This window comes from Delphinus delphis, chromosome X (assembly GCF_949987515.2).
Source record: "Delphinus delphis chromosome X, mDelDel1.2, whole genome shotgun sequence".
NCBI classification, from domain to species: Eukaryota; Metazoa; Chordata; class Mammalia; order Artiodactyla; family Delphinidae; genus Delphinus; species Delphinus delphis.
Window position 1 is genome coordinate 103,541,177 of NC_082704.1, and position 14,773 is coordinate 103,555,949.

Genomic DNA, 14,773 nt, shown 5'->3' on the forward strand with positions numbered 1-14,773 from the left:
TCATAGAATGAGTTTGGGAGTGTTCCTCCCTCTGCTATATTTTGGAAGAGTTTGAGAAGGATCGGTGTTAGCTCTTCTTTAAATGTTTGATAGAATTCGCCTGTGAAGCCATCTGGTCCTGGGCTTTTGTTTGTTGGAATACATTTAATCACAGTTTCAATTTCAGTGCTTGTGACTGGTCTGTTCATATTTTCTATTTCTTCCTGATTCAGTCTTGACAAGTTGTGCATTTCTAAGAATCTGTTCATTTCTTCCAGGTTGTCCATTCTATTGGCATAGAGGTGCTTGTAGTAATCTCTCATGATCTTTTGTATTTCGGCAGTGTCAGTTGTTACTTGTCCTTTTTCATTTCCAATTCTATTGATTTGAGTCTTCTCCCTTTTTTTCTTCATGAGTCTGTCTAATGGTTTATCAATTTTGTTTATCTTCACAAAGAACCAGCTTTTAGTTTTATTGATCTTTGCTATCGTTTCCTTCATTTCTTTTTCATTTATTTCTGATCTGATCTTTATGATTTCTTTCCTTCTGCTAACTTTGGGGTTTTTTTGTTCTTCTTTCTCTAATTGCTTTAGGTGCAAGGTTAGGTTGTTTATTTGAGATGTTTCCTGTTTCTTAAGGTAGGATTGTATTGCTATAAACTTCCCTCTTAGAACTGCTTTTGCTGCATCCCATAGGTTTTGGGTCGTCGTGTCTCCATTGTCATTTGTTTCTAGGTATTTTTTGATTTCCTCTTTGATTTCTTCAGTGATCACTTCGTTATTAAGTAGTGTGTTGTTTAGCTTTCATGTGTTCGTATATTTTTACAGATCTTTTCCTGTAATTAATATCTAGTCTCATAGCATTGTGGTCAGAAAAGATACTTGAAACGATTTCAATTTTCTTAAATTTACCAAGGCTTGATTTGTGACCCAAGATATGATCTATCCTGGAGAATGTTCCATGAGCACTTGAGAAAAACGTGTATTTTGTTGTTTTTGGATGGAATGTCCTATAAATATCAATTAAGTCCATGTTGTTTTATGTATCATTTAAAGCTTGTGTTTCATTATTTATTTTCATTTTGGATGATGTGTCCATTGGTGAAAGTGGGGTGTTAAAGTCCCCTACTATGAATGTGTTACTGTCGAATTCCTCTTTTATGGTTGTTAGTATTTGCCTTATGTATTGAGGTACTCCTATGTTGGGTGTATAAATATTTACAATTGTTATATCTTCTTCTTGGATGGATCCCTTGATCATTATGTAGTGTCTTCTTTTGTCTCTTGTAATAGTCTTTATTCTAAAGTCTATTTTGTCTGATATGAGAATTGCTACTCCAGCTTTCTTTTGGTTTCCATTTGCATGGAAAATCTTTTTCCATCCCCTCACTTTCCGTCTGTATGTGTCCCTAGGTCTGAAGTGGGTCTCTTGTAGACAGCATATATATGGGTCTTGCTTTTGTATCCATTCAGCCAGTCTGTGTCTTTTGGTGGGAGCATTTAGTCCATTTATATTTAAGGTAATTATCGATATGTATGTTCCTATTCCCAATTTCTTAATTGTTTTGAGTTTGTTATTGTAGGTCTTTTCCTACTCTTGTGTTTCTTGCCTAGAAAAGATCCTTTAGCATTTGTTGTAAAGCTAGTTTGGTGGTGGTGAAATCTCTTAGCTTTTGCTTGTCTGTATAGGTTTTAATTTCTCCATCAAATCTGAATGTGATCCTTGCTGGGTAGAGTAATCTTGGTTGTAGGTTTTTCTCCTTCATCACTTTAAATATGTCCCACCAGTACCTTCTGCTTACAGCGTTTCTGCTGAAAGATCAACTGTTCACCTTATGGGGATTCCCTTGTGTGTTATTTGTTGTTTTTCCCTTGCTGCTTTTAACATGATTTCTTTGTATTTAATTTTTGACAGTTTGATTAATATGTGTCTTGGCGTGTTTCTTCTTGGATTTATCCTGTGTGGGACTCTGATTCCTGGACTTGATTAACTATTTCCTTTCCCATATTAGGGAAGTTTTCAACTATAATCTCTTCAAATATTTTCTCAGTCCCTTTTTCTCTTCTTCTGGAACCCCTATAATTCGAATGTTGGTGCATTTAATGTTGTCCCAGAAGTCTCTGAGACTGTCCTCAGTTCTTTTCATTCTTTTTTCTTTATTCTGCTCTGCAGTAGTTATTTCCACTAGTTTATCTTCCAGGTCACTTATCCGTTCTTCTCCCTCAATTATTCTGCTATTGATCCCTTCTAGAGTATTTTTAATTTCATTTATTGTGTTGTTCATCGTTGCTTGTTTCATTTTTAGTTCTTCTAGGTCCTTGTTAAATGTTTCTTGCATTTTGTCTATTCTATTTCCAAGATTTTGGACCATCTTTACTATCATTATTCTGAATTCTTTTTTAGGTAGACTGCCTATTTCCTCTTCATTTGTTAGGTCTGGTGGGTTTTTATCTTGCTCCTTCATCTGCTGTGTGATTTCCTGTCTTTTCATTTTGTTTATCTTACTGTGTTTGGGGTCTCCTTTTTGCAGGCTGCAGGTTTGTCATTCCCATTGTTTTTGGTGTCTGTCCCCAGTGGCTAAAGTTGGTTCAGTGGCTTGTGTAGGCTTCCTGGTGGAGGGGACTAGTGCCTGATTCCTGGTGGATGAGGCTGGATCTTATCTTTCTGGTGGGCAGGTCCACATCTGGTGGTGTGTTTTGGGGTGTCTGTGGACTTATTATGATTTTAGGCAGACTCTCTGCTAATGGGTGGGGTTGTGTTCCTGTCTTGCTAGTTGTTTGGCATAGCGTGTACAGCACTGTAGCTTGCTGGTCGTTGAGTGAAGCTGGCTGTTGGTGTTGAGATGTAGATCTCTGGGAGATTTTTGCCATTTGATATTATGTGGAGCTGGGAGGTCTTTTGTGGACCAGTGTCCTGAAGTTGGCTCTCCCACCTCAGAGGCACAGCACTGACTCCTGGCTGCAGCACCAAGAGCCTTTCATCCACACGGCTCAGAATAAAAGGGAGAAAAAGTAGAAAGGAAGGAAGGAAGGAAGGAAGAGGATAAAAGAAAATAGAATAAAGTAAGATAAAATAAAATATGATTATTAAAATAAAAAATGATTATTAAGAAAAAAAATTTTTGAAAAGTAAAAAAGTAATAATAAAAATGGACCGATAGAACCCTAGGACAAATGGTGAAATCAAAGCTATACAGACAAAATCTCACACAGAAGCATATACATACACACTCACAAAAAGAGGAAACAGGGAAAAAATAAATTTTGCTCTCAAAGTCCATCTCCTCAATTTGGGATGATTTGTGGTCTAGTCATGTATTCCACAGATGCAGGGTACATCAAGTTTATTGTGGAGTTTTAATCCACTGCTTCTGAGGCTGCTGGGAGGGATTTCCCTTTCTCTTCTTTGTTCTCACAGTTCCCAGGGGCTCAGTTTTGGATTTGGCCCCTCCTCTGCGTGTAGGTCGCCTGAGGACATAAGTACATTTGGAGTGGAACTTTACCTAGCGCTGTTGGGATTGTGAACTCTGTCTTCTACTGTTATGCTATATTTTCTTAAAAATTCCCAAGCATCTTTCAGAAGTGATTAGTAGTCACCAAAAACAGAAGTTTAAAAAGAAAAAAAAAAGCTAGGTAATCAGATAAAAAGAAATTTCATTTATCAACATTATATCATGCAATTTTGCTTTCTATAGCAGTAGAAGAGAAGAATCAGAAATTATGCCCCATGCATGACATTCTATAAATATTTAGGAACTTTGTTTCTTGAAAAAGTATCTGTATTTTGCTCAAAAATGTCCAAATGAGGTGGGAGAGGGAAATAAGTGGTTTTAGTTAGTAATAGTATCTAAGAATTTGCATTAGTATTTAAATACCATAATCTGAATTGGACTTGCCACAGGTTTGTCAGCACCTATTACAGTACTAGATCTATTACTTGGTATCATAAGCCTACCACCGTATCAAAATATTCATTATATTATATATACCAATAGAATATAGGCCACTTCAGGTGAATTATAAGAAAATAGTAAAACTGAATAATTATTCTGTCTTTTCTAAACCATTATTTATGTTTAAGAAGATATTTTCTTCTTCTAATACTTTCTTCCTATTTTGTTTTTCCATTTTATGTAATAAAAATGAGAAAATAAGGAGAAAATTATCCATTGGGCTATGCTTAAAATCTTAAAAAAAGATTTAGAGAATTGAAAATTGTAATATATATTTGTCTTGAGCAGTAGGAGCAATTTGCTATTCCTGGTCTGAAGAACAGTGTTCTTGGTCATCACTATTATTAGAAGTGCAAAACTTAACCAGTGAATATAAATCATACCTGAAGGAACCTGGATATTTTTTATCACATTTTTCTATTTTTGAATGCTTTGCATCAAAATTCTAGATTAGAATACGTGACCAAATGGTGGATTAGAAAGAGGACCCTGAACTCAACTCTTTCAACCAACGCACCAAAATTACAGTTATTTACAGAGCAACTCTCTATGAAAATGACCTGAAGACTGGCAGTAAAGCTTTTCTACAACTAAGCACATAAAGAAGGAACCACAAGAAGGGTGGGACAGGTGGAGGCACAGTATGGTCCGGACCCACACCCCAGGGATGATGACCCATGACTGGGAGCAATATCACAATCATAACAGTCCTCCCCAAAGGGTCTGAGCCCTACATTGGGCTCCTCAGCCTGAGGATCCTGCACTAGGAAGACGAGCTCTCAGAACATCTGACTTTGAAAATCACATAGAAATAAACACTGAGAATTGTGCAAAAGAATGAGACAGAGGAATATGTTCCAAATGAAGGAACAAGACATAACCTCAGAAAAAGAGCTAAATGAAGTAGAGATAAGCAGTCTGTCTGATAAATACTTTAAGTTGATGATCATAAAGATGTTGAAAGAACTTGGGAGAAGATTGGATGAACAGGATGAGAAATTAGAAGTTCTTAACAAAGAGTTAGAAAATATAAAGAAGATACAGAGATGAAGATTATAATAACTGAAATAAAAACTATACTAGAAGTAAGGGAGAAAGCGTTTAAATAAGAGTTTTACTCAAAATCAATATCCTATGACCTAGGGCTAAGAATCTCACCTGTATGTGTTTATCTGTATAACTACACCTGGGATGTCCCCACTCCAACCTGTGGATGCGTGTGTAGACTTATCAAGTATTTCCAATTTCAGAAGTTATCTGCTAAGCCTAGGCCAATCTGATATACAAAGCCATGCAGAAGATATTTACTGTGTTGTCTAAGTAAACTCAGTCTCTATTTCAGTTAAAAAAATATATATATATACACACACACACTAGAAGTGATGCACAGTAGATTAGAAGATAGGAAGGAACAGATCAGTGATCTACAAGACAAAGTAGTGGAAATTAGTCAAAGTGAACAGAGGGGGAAAAATGAATTTTAAAAAAAGAGAGAGACCTCAGCAATCAGAAAAGAAAAAGACATAAAAGAAATCCAAATTAGAATCGAAGTAAAACTGTCACTGTTTGCAGATGACATAATACTATAGAAAGAAAATCCTAAAGATGCTACCTTTGTGCACTATTGGTGGGATTGTAAGTTGGTGAAGCCACTATGGCAAACAGTATGGAGTTTCCTCAAAAAATTCAAAATAAAACTAGTATATGATCCAGCTATTTCACTTTGGGTATTTATCTGAAGAAAATAAAAACACTAATTTGAATATATATATATATACCCTAAAGTTCATTGCAGCATCATTTACAGTATCCAAGATAGGGAAGTAACCTAAGTGTACATCAATAGATGAATGGGTATAGTAGGTGTGGTATATATATGCAATAAAAAGTAAAAAAAAGAAAGAAAGGAATCTTGCCATTTGCAACAACATGGATGGATCTACAGGGTATTATGCTAACTGAAATAAGTCAGACAAAGATATATACTGTATCATCTTATATGTGGCATTTTAAAAACAAAAAATGAAAACAGATTCATAGAGAATAAATAGGAGTTTTCAGATGGTAAGGGGATGGGGGAGCAAAATAGATAAAGGGGATTAAGAGGTACAAGCCTCCAGTTGTAAAAATAAATAAGCCTTGTGTATTTAATGTACAGTGTAAAGAATATGGTCAATAATATTGTAATGTATGTAAATGTCAAATCACTATGTAGTACACCTGAAACTAAATAATAATGTATGTCACCTATATCTCAAAAAAAAAAAAAAATTGACAACCCGTGCTGAAAGCTCTTCAGTGGAGAACCATTCCTTCAGGACATGATCCGAGTTCCTTTGTATGGGTACAGGGACCTTCATTTTCTGCGCTTGCCTATCTTTCCAATCTCCTCTCCTGAGCCCCCCAACCTAACCCATAAAAAAAAATTCTAGATGAGTATATGTGTGTGTGTCTGTGATCGTGTGCTGACTGAAGGATTGAGTGCCTACAGCAAAATCCTCTCAGTTTCAGTGGTACTCAACACAGGAACAGACAAGCAGAATATCATAGAGGAGTATTGCGCTCACGTTAATCATTTTGGGAAGTTCTGCTAAAAAAAGAAATATAACTGTGGACTTTATGGCTATAATAGGAAGTATTGCTTTTCATTATTCTTTCTTATGTGAGTTTTTTCATCTGCCTTGCCTGTATTTTGAAAGGTTTTCCAGTTGCCTCTCAATAAAAGTTCAAATAAACAGGGTAGTTAAGGTTGAATATGTTGTAGGCTTAATGGTACGTATTTAGGTCAAAAGAGGACCTTGACTTGAAACAACTAATGGTAGATTGGCTACTTCCAAATAAAAATGATTTTTGTCCCCAAAGCAAAAACCTATTAAAAACTACTGTGAATCTATGTGCAATGTGATACGCGTTTCTCTTCTTTCCCTTTAGTTTGTAAAGCTTAAAAGACCATTCTCATATGGCACCTTTGTCTTGGACTAGTGTTTTACTCTCTAGTTGCTTATTACACTGTAGCAGGCAATATGCTTATCACCTACCCAAAGGGTAAGTGGTGGGAAAAAAATTGATAGTTAGCAGTTAATATGGTAAAGAAATCTGTCAAAAATAAAATTAATAATACTGGAGAAAACAAATATGTAACATTTATTTCAGATATCTTATAATATTGTATATCTATATAAAATAATACTCGAATCAGCATAGCACTTTTAAGGAGGAGTTCTAAATAAGGTTCCATGGACTGGCTGTAGGATAGGGTTCTAGTGGATTGTGAACACACTATGCTCATGAGTAAAATTTCATGTGTACGGTAATATGGGCATTTTGAAAAATGCCCATAGTTTTTATCACATTCTCAAAAGGTTCTTTGACAGTGCCCCTCAAAATAACATTACCTTTGCATTACAGTTCTCAAAGCACCTTTACCTTGATTATTTCTTTTGATTCTGAAAATAACACTGTGGAGAGAAACAAAAAAATGTATCATCCTGATGTACACATAGGAGAATCAGATATGTGAATGTTAAGTAACTGGCCCAGTCTTACAGGCAATAATTTTAGAAATCAAGCTGAGGTCCCAGGAAATTTGACGGCTAATTCAATGATATTTCGTATAACATAAAGAATGATGCAGTTAATTTCAAACACATTGGATATCCTTCTTTAAAAATAAAACCATAGATTCAAATTTATTTTGCCTGAAAAATAAATACAAAATTTTTATGTTTAGAAACTGTCACTTTATTTGTCAAATAGCTCTTTGGTCTAATACCATAGCCCATATCCCTGCAATGTTATATTTTGGATTCTGCAGGAGAGAATAGTGCTCTATGAACACTGTGAATATTGAATTCTGTGGAGAGTCAGAGGATGAGGGGAACTTACTTGCAAAGTAGAAGTCTTGAAAGAACAATATTTCAGGTCTTTGCTCTCAATGATAAAGGAAGGTTATTTAATAAGCAAAGTCAAATTCTTTACACATAAAAGGAAGTACAATACTGATGTATCCAAACAAAAGATTACAGAAATAAAAATGAGTTTTTGTATTTTTTCCCTCTTTTGATTTGGCTTGACTCCCACCCATCCCCTCACCCGAGCATTCAGGCAGTACTAATAAAATAGGAAGTAACCTTTGTCACCAATGAAAAGTAGTATATCTTTTGGATGTCACAGTTAGGAGGAATATATAGGATTTTAAGACTTAAATAATTTTTCATTAGTAATAAGTTAACATTGCCCACATTCAAATAAAAGAAATGAGACTTGCATAATGGATTGAAATAGGTGGCCAAGTGTAAAAAGATCTTAATGTCTTTCTATCGGGTCAAGACAATATTGATAATAATACTACTCAAGCCTCCTATATAAAGGTTTAAACATGTTTCAATACATCTTTCCTGTTATTAAAAAATAAAGCTCATTCCAGTACAGGAGTTTAACTTCTTTAGATCACAAAGGTACACGTTATCTGTCAAGGTTCAACCAAAGAAATATAACCAATAAGAGATACATATTAAGGGATTTATTGCAAGCAATTGGCTTATGCAGTTGTGGTGCTGGCTAGTTCAGTCTGAAATCTGTCAGACAGGCCACCTGAAAAAGGTTGCCTGGAAATTTTTTCTTCAATTTTGGCTCTTCTCTTAAGGCCTTTCAACAAATTGAATTAGGGCTACCTAGAGATCAAGCATAATCTCCTTTACTTAACATCACCTTATTATGGACTTTAATTACTGCTACAAAATACCTTTGCAGAAATATTTATAAGTGTTTGAATGAATACCAAGCGACTGTATCCTAGTCAAGTTGACACATAAAACTGGCCATCACAATGTATTACTTATTAATTTGGCACTCGGTGTATTAAATAGTGCCTAGACTAAGTTAACACACTGTACACCCAAGCATATACTATTTATTCCCATGACTGTACTAGTCTAGATTGTTCCAAACCCCAGGTGTCAGCAAGATTTTCCCATAAAGAGATAGAGAATAGATATTTTAGGTTTGCAGACCATATGGTTTTTGTCATAACAAAAGTACATAAATGAATGAGTGTGTTCCAATAAAACTTTAGTTACAGAAATACGTGATCTTCCCTTGGGCTACAGTTTACTTACCCTCTGCTGTAAACAAGCATTTAAATTCTTAATATCATCATGGATTATGGAACACTTGTGAACAAGACCCTGTGTTGGGGCCTACACAAGCTGGAAGTAGCATAAACATCTTGACATCTAGCTGGAAGAATGGATATGCAGATAATGGGATACAAGTCAAGGTTAAAATTGATAAAGTTCAATTTACAGTGTTCTGGGAAGACAAATACGACTGTCTTTAAATATACCTGTGGGCTTTAGGTAGGGTTTCCCCAAATAGTTGACCTCTGATTTGGCCCCTAAGGTGGTCTCTAAATAGAGGGGGTAAGGAGAAGAGGACAGATTCACAGGAAAGTTTTTGGAGTCAGAAAACTAAATATGCTTGATGGGCAATGAATAATCCAGTGTCACCAGAGGATGTGTGGAAAGAGGAGGAATTTTAAAATGCAGGCCAGGGCGTTATTGGAGAAAGACTGGATTTTATACTAGGAAGTTGAGCAATTATCCTATAGGAAATGGGGAGGCCATAAATTACATTTGAGGAGAATATATAGTTGCTTACAAAGCTCCTTTGAGTCTCATTACAAACAAACAAAATCCAAGTTACCTGCAAGGTATTCTTGATTACCTGCCTGGTACTTATTTCTCCCTTTCCTTGAGTACTCCAATTCTCTTTTAAATATGAATCTCTTACAAAGTGAGAGAATGGCACGGACATATATACACTACTAAATGTAAAATAGATAGCTAGTGGGAAGCAGCCGCATAGCACAGGGAGGAGATCAGCTCGGTGCTTTGTGACCACCTAGAGGGGTGGGATAGGGAGGGTGGGAGGGAGGGAGATGCAAGAGGGAAGAGATACGGGGATAGATCTGTAAGTGTAACTGATTCACTTTGTTATAAAGCAGAAACTAACACACCATTGTAAAGCAATTATACTCCAATAAAGATGTTAAAAAAAAATATGAATCTCTTCCCATGCAGACCACACAGTTTGAGGAGAACAGTTCCAGGAGTAATCCTGAATGTTCTAAGAATTATCTCATCTGCCTTACTATGGGTACAAAACAAATAAAGATGCTTTATTCTATGAGAAAGGAAAATGAAGATATATATATATATATATATATATATATATATATTTAGTTTGCAAAACTTTCCATTTGCAAATAGTTTCAATGACAGCTAAAGCCCAAGTTACTAAATATTTTATTAGTGTGGAGACACAAATGTGGAGAACAAACGTATGGGCACCAAGGGGGGAAAGTGGCAGGGGGGAGTGGTGGGGGTGGGATGAATTTGGAGGTTGGGATTGACATGTATACATTAATATGTATAAAATGGATAAGTAATAAGAACCTGCTGTATACAAAAATAAATAAAATAAAATTCAAAAAAACTGTATGAGTTCTTTGTACTAGATATAAAATTGGGAAGTAGATTTAAAACATTTAAAATATCTGTGGAAATTAAATAACCCAGTTAAATTAAGACAGGGCTTAGATAGGAGTGCAAAATAGAGGTTGTGCTATATCCCTTTTTGGTAGTTTCATGTTTCTACTGTAATGCTAAAATGTAAATTTTTATGGTTTTTGTTTTTTTTTTTTTTTTTGGCCATGCTGTGTGGCATGTGGGATCTCAGTTCCCCAACCAAGGATCGAACCCGTGCCCCCTCCGTTGGGAGTGTGGAGTCTTAACCACTGGACCACCAGGGAAGTCCCTAAAATGCAAATTTTATTTTAAAAGTTAGACCCTCATGTGAAGCAATCCACTGGGGACATGTTTATAGAGGAAAGTTGTTTTCATTTTGTAGATGTTCACCGTGGTTCTGTTCTTTTTTTTTTTTTTTTTTTTTACTACAGGGAATGAATGTCTATATCCAGGAAAAATAAATTATGCTGCTAGAAACTGTATGCAGCAAATGATTTATTTAAGGTATACTTTGAAAAGTGTACACGAAATGCTAAGGAGACAAATAGCTATGAAGTGTCTCAGCCCCTTCTCAAGAAATTATGCATCTTGTAAATTTAGTGTACCTGCTGGTGTCTGTTTACAGTTTATACTTAGCTTTTCGAGGACCAGAAAGAACTGCTTTTGATCTCCTAACATTGGTAATTATCTCTAATCATAGGAAGAGTTCTCTTTGCGTGTGTCTAACAGCCCACGATTTTTTTCATTTCTGCTGGTTGCACATTTTAACTTGCGCTGTGCTTCTGAGCATCTGTTGGATTTAGATCATTAGCATCTCCACCAATATAGCAGTCCAGGAGACCACAAGAGTGTCTGCCTGCTGATAACCATGAGGAGAAAAAACCCACCAAGTCATTAGTTTTCCTATTTCCAGTTATAATCCTTTCAGTGAACGTTCGATTAATGTTCAGTCACAGAATCTACACTATTACAAAGGAAAACATGCAAAGTTAAGTTCAGGATAAATTACTTTTGAGTCTGGATGCGTTTTCTCCAGATACATTACTCTGAAAATTGCAGAAATGGTATTTGGGTTATGTTTTCGTTCAGCAGAGGCACATTCCATTGATACACCAAAATCCAGAAAATATGAATGTTTCCTCATCTTGGAAATAGCTAGTGTTTTTCGTTTTTCAGAGCTGTCAAAGTACAGATTCCATAGCTTACTAAAGTAGAGCTGAAAGGCATCAGAGTAGGTAGTCGGGGGTTGAGTGGGACATCTCACCACCACCGATGTCACACTTTAGCCTCAGCTCACAATGAGGGCTTCATCAGCTTACCTCCTTCCCTGGCTTCTCCACTGTAGTGCCTGGGCCTAAACTTCCTCTGTATTCCAAGATTTACAGGACCATTTACTCTGTCTGGGCATTGCTGATACAACTCAAAGTGGAACTATGTTACCTCCTGAAGGACCAGCAGTTTTTTAAGTTTAAACGTCAAAATTAAAATACATATTCCACACAAAAAAATTCAGGTACTTTCAGTAAACTGTCTTCCAACCATCAAGTTGGTCTGGTTATATATATACTTTCCTGTGTGTTGGAATTAGTGCATTAATGGCTGCATTCATTCACTCCTCCTCCTACCCATGCCCTGTAGTATTCTCCAACTCTGGCGCTAGGCTTGGCCACGTGTTTGCTTTAGTCAAAAGTATGTTCACAAGTATGTTGCAAGAAGATTTTTGGAAGGCATTCGTGTTTTTCTGCTTGCTGTTTTCTGTCCTCTGTCATCATCATGAGAAGGTCTTGCCTGGGCTAGCTTGTTGCGGGATGAGACACAGGAAGCTAAACCGAGTTGTCCCGTCATCCCAGCCAAGGCTCTCCTAAGATGATTCAACAGCCATCCAACCTCCAGAAATGCTGATGATCCCAACCAAGGTCAGCAGAGCTTCCTAGCCAACTCGCAGCTTATCACAGACAGAGGGACAAGTTCCGTCAAGATATGTTGAGTCCAGATCAGATTATCCCTGCAGGCTCCTGAGCTGAACTCATGTTAATATTTGTTTGACACTGAAGTTTTGTGGCTGTTTGTTATATTATTGTAGCAGTGGAGACAGAATGGATCATGCCCAGAAGACTTCCTGCATGCTGAATTCTCCCTCTGGCTACTAGTCTTTATGTGGGCTCTGTATGAATTTTTTAAACGTGTAGACATACCTGGATGAATATCTCACTGGAGGCTTTACTCTTGCCTGATCACCCATCCCTGGAAAGATGATCTGCATAATGCACAAATGACATTCATATTCTAAACTCACCCACACTGCTCTCTCTAACCGCAGTTAACATGACTGTGCAATTCTGAGACAGGTGGTTGGAAGCCTTATGTCTTTAGCAGCTGCTGGCAGACAGGAGAAGGTTTGTAGGGAATGTTCAGAGCAGGGCCTGGATAGAATGTAACTGTGTGTACATGTGTATGTTTTAGTTGGTAACTGTGTGTGTGCTTTCTAGAGGGTGTGTAGTACCCTGTGAGGATTAGAGTAGGCTCCAGAATTCTGGTGGGAGACCATGAATCTCCATGTCTTCATTCTCATTTAATTCAGAATAAGTCTGTGGTTGTGAATTGTGTCCTGAAGATGGGGAAGCCATATGCAATACACAAATTGAGAGACTGGTATATCGCGGGCTACTTGTGAATCCTATGATTTCATAATTGGTGAGGTATTTCTCAGAATGTCCTTAAAGTTTTTCGTTTTTCTGCCCAGATTTATCGAGCTTCTGTTGTGTACCCTGGGGGTACAAAGACAACTAAGGCACCCTCTCAGCCCTCAAGAGTTTCAAAGCCTAGACGAAAGGCACATGCCAAAAAAGTACTTTTTTATAATGTTCTAAGTGGTCTTTTTCAGCAATGATTAAGGTACTATGGAGAAACACAGTGAGAGTTGTTAGGCACTGAGTATAGTCAGAGCTCATGGAAGGCTTCACAGAATATAATTTTATAAACGAGTAGGTTAAGTAGAAGTTCTTAGAAAAGAGGAGGAAGGGGATAAAACCTCCTAGAGAAAGGGAACAGCAAGAATATTTGAAGAACTGCAGAGAGATACAACGTCACTAGATTGAAGATCAGTAAACTCGATGGCAACATGAGTCAGGACTTAACAAATGAGGAAAGAACAAAGGTATGGGAATATAGAGGATTATGGGAGACAGGAAAAGAAGGTTTGACTTTGTCCTATAAGCTATAGATAAATATATGAAACATATAAGTATAAAGATCAGATTTGCGTGTTAGAAATGTCCCTCCAGTAGTAGTATTGTGGAGGATGGGCCTGGAGGTGGAGAAGCAATTCCAATAGTTTAGATATGCTATCCATATGGTAGCCACCAGCCACATTTGGATGCTGAGTACTTGAAATGCCTGTCAGAATTGAGATACATGTGCCGACCAGTGTAAAATATACACTGGATGTCAATGAAACAATTTAAATAGAGAATGTAAAATATCCTATGAATAATCTTTGATACTGACTGTGTTTTGAAAATGATAATATTTTGAATATATTGAGTTAAACAAAATGTACTATTAAAAGTAATTTCATCTGTTTCCTTTTAACTTGTTTTATGTGGCTACCAAAGTTTTTTAAAATTATGAATGTGGCTTGCATTATATTTCTATTGGACATCCCTGTTCTAGGTGATACAAGACTGATGATCTAGGCTGTGACTATAGCATAAAGACAGGGAGAAGATTTGACAGCTATTAAAGGAGGGGAAACTGGCAAGGATACATGTGGCATTGGAAGAGCTGGAGAGGTCTAGAGTTGCTCTGAGAGTTCTGACTTGATTGACAGAGACAAAGCTGAGTTCAATAAACAGGATACAGAACCTAAGAAGAATAGGAGCAAAAAAATGAGTTTAGTATTCAATGTATTGAGTGTAGTATTCTGGTTTCTAATGGGTAAAAAGTGGCAAGTAAATAACAACTTAAATATTTCTGGCATTGAGAACCAAGATCGTGCCTAGAAATAAAGACTTATGAGTTATTAGCCGATAGAAGAGAAAAGAAATCATAATGATCAATGATATTGTTTCAGAGAACAAGGATGGAGGGAAAGAAATACAAAGCATGGGATCTGGGGAAAGCAAATACAGTCAGCCCCCTGTATCTGCAGATTCAACCAACCATGGATTGAAAATATTTGGGGAAAAAAATCCAGAAATTTCCATAGAGCAAAACTTGAATTTTCCATGTGCCAGCAACTATTTACATAACATTAACATTGTATTAAGTATTATAAATAATCTAGAGGTGATTTAAACTATACGGGATGATGTGC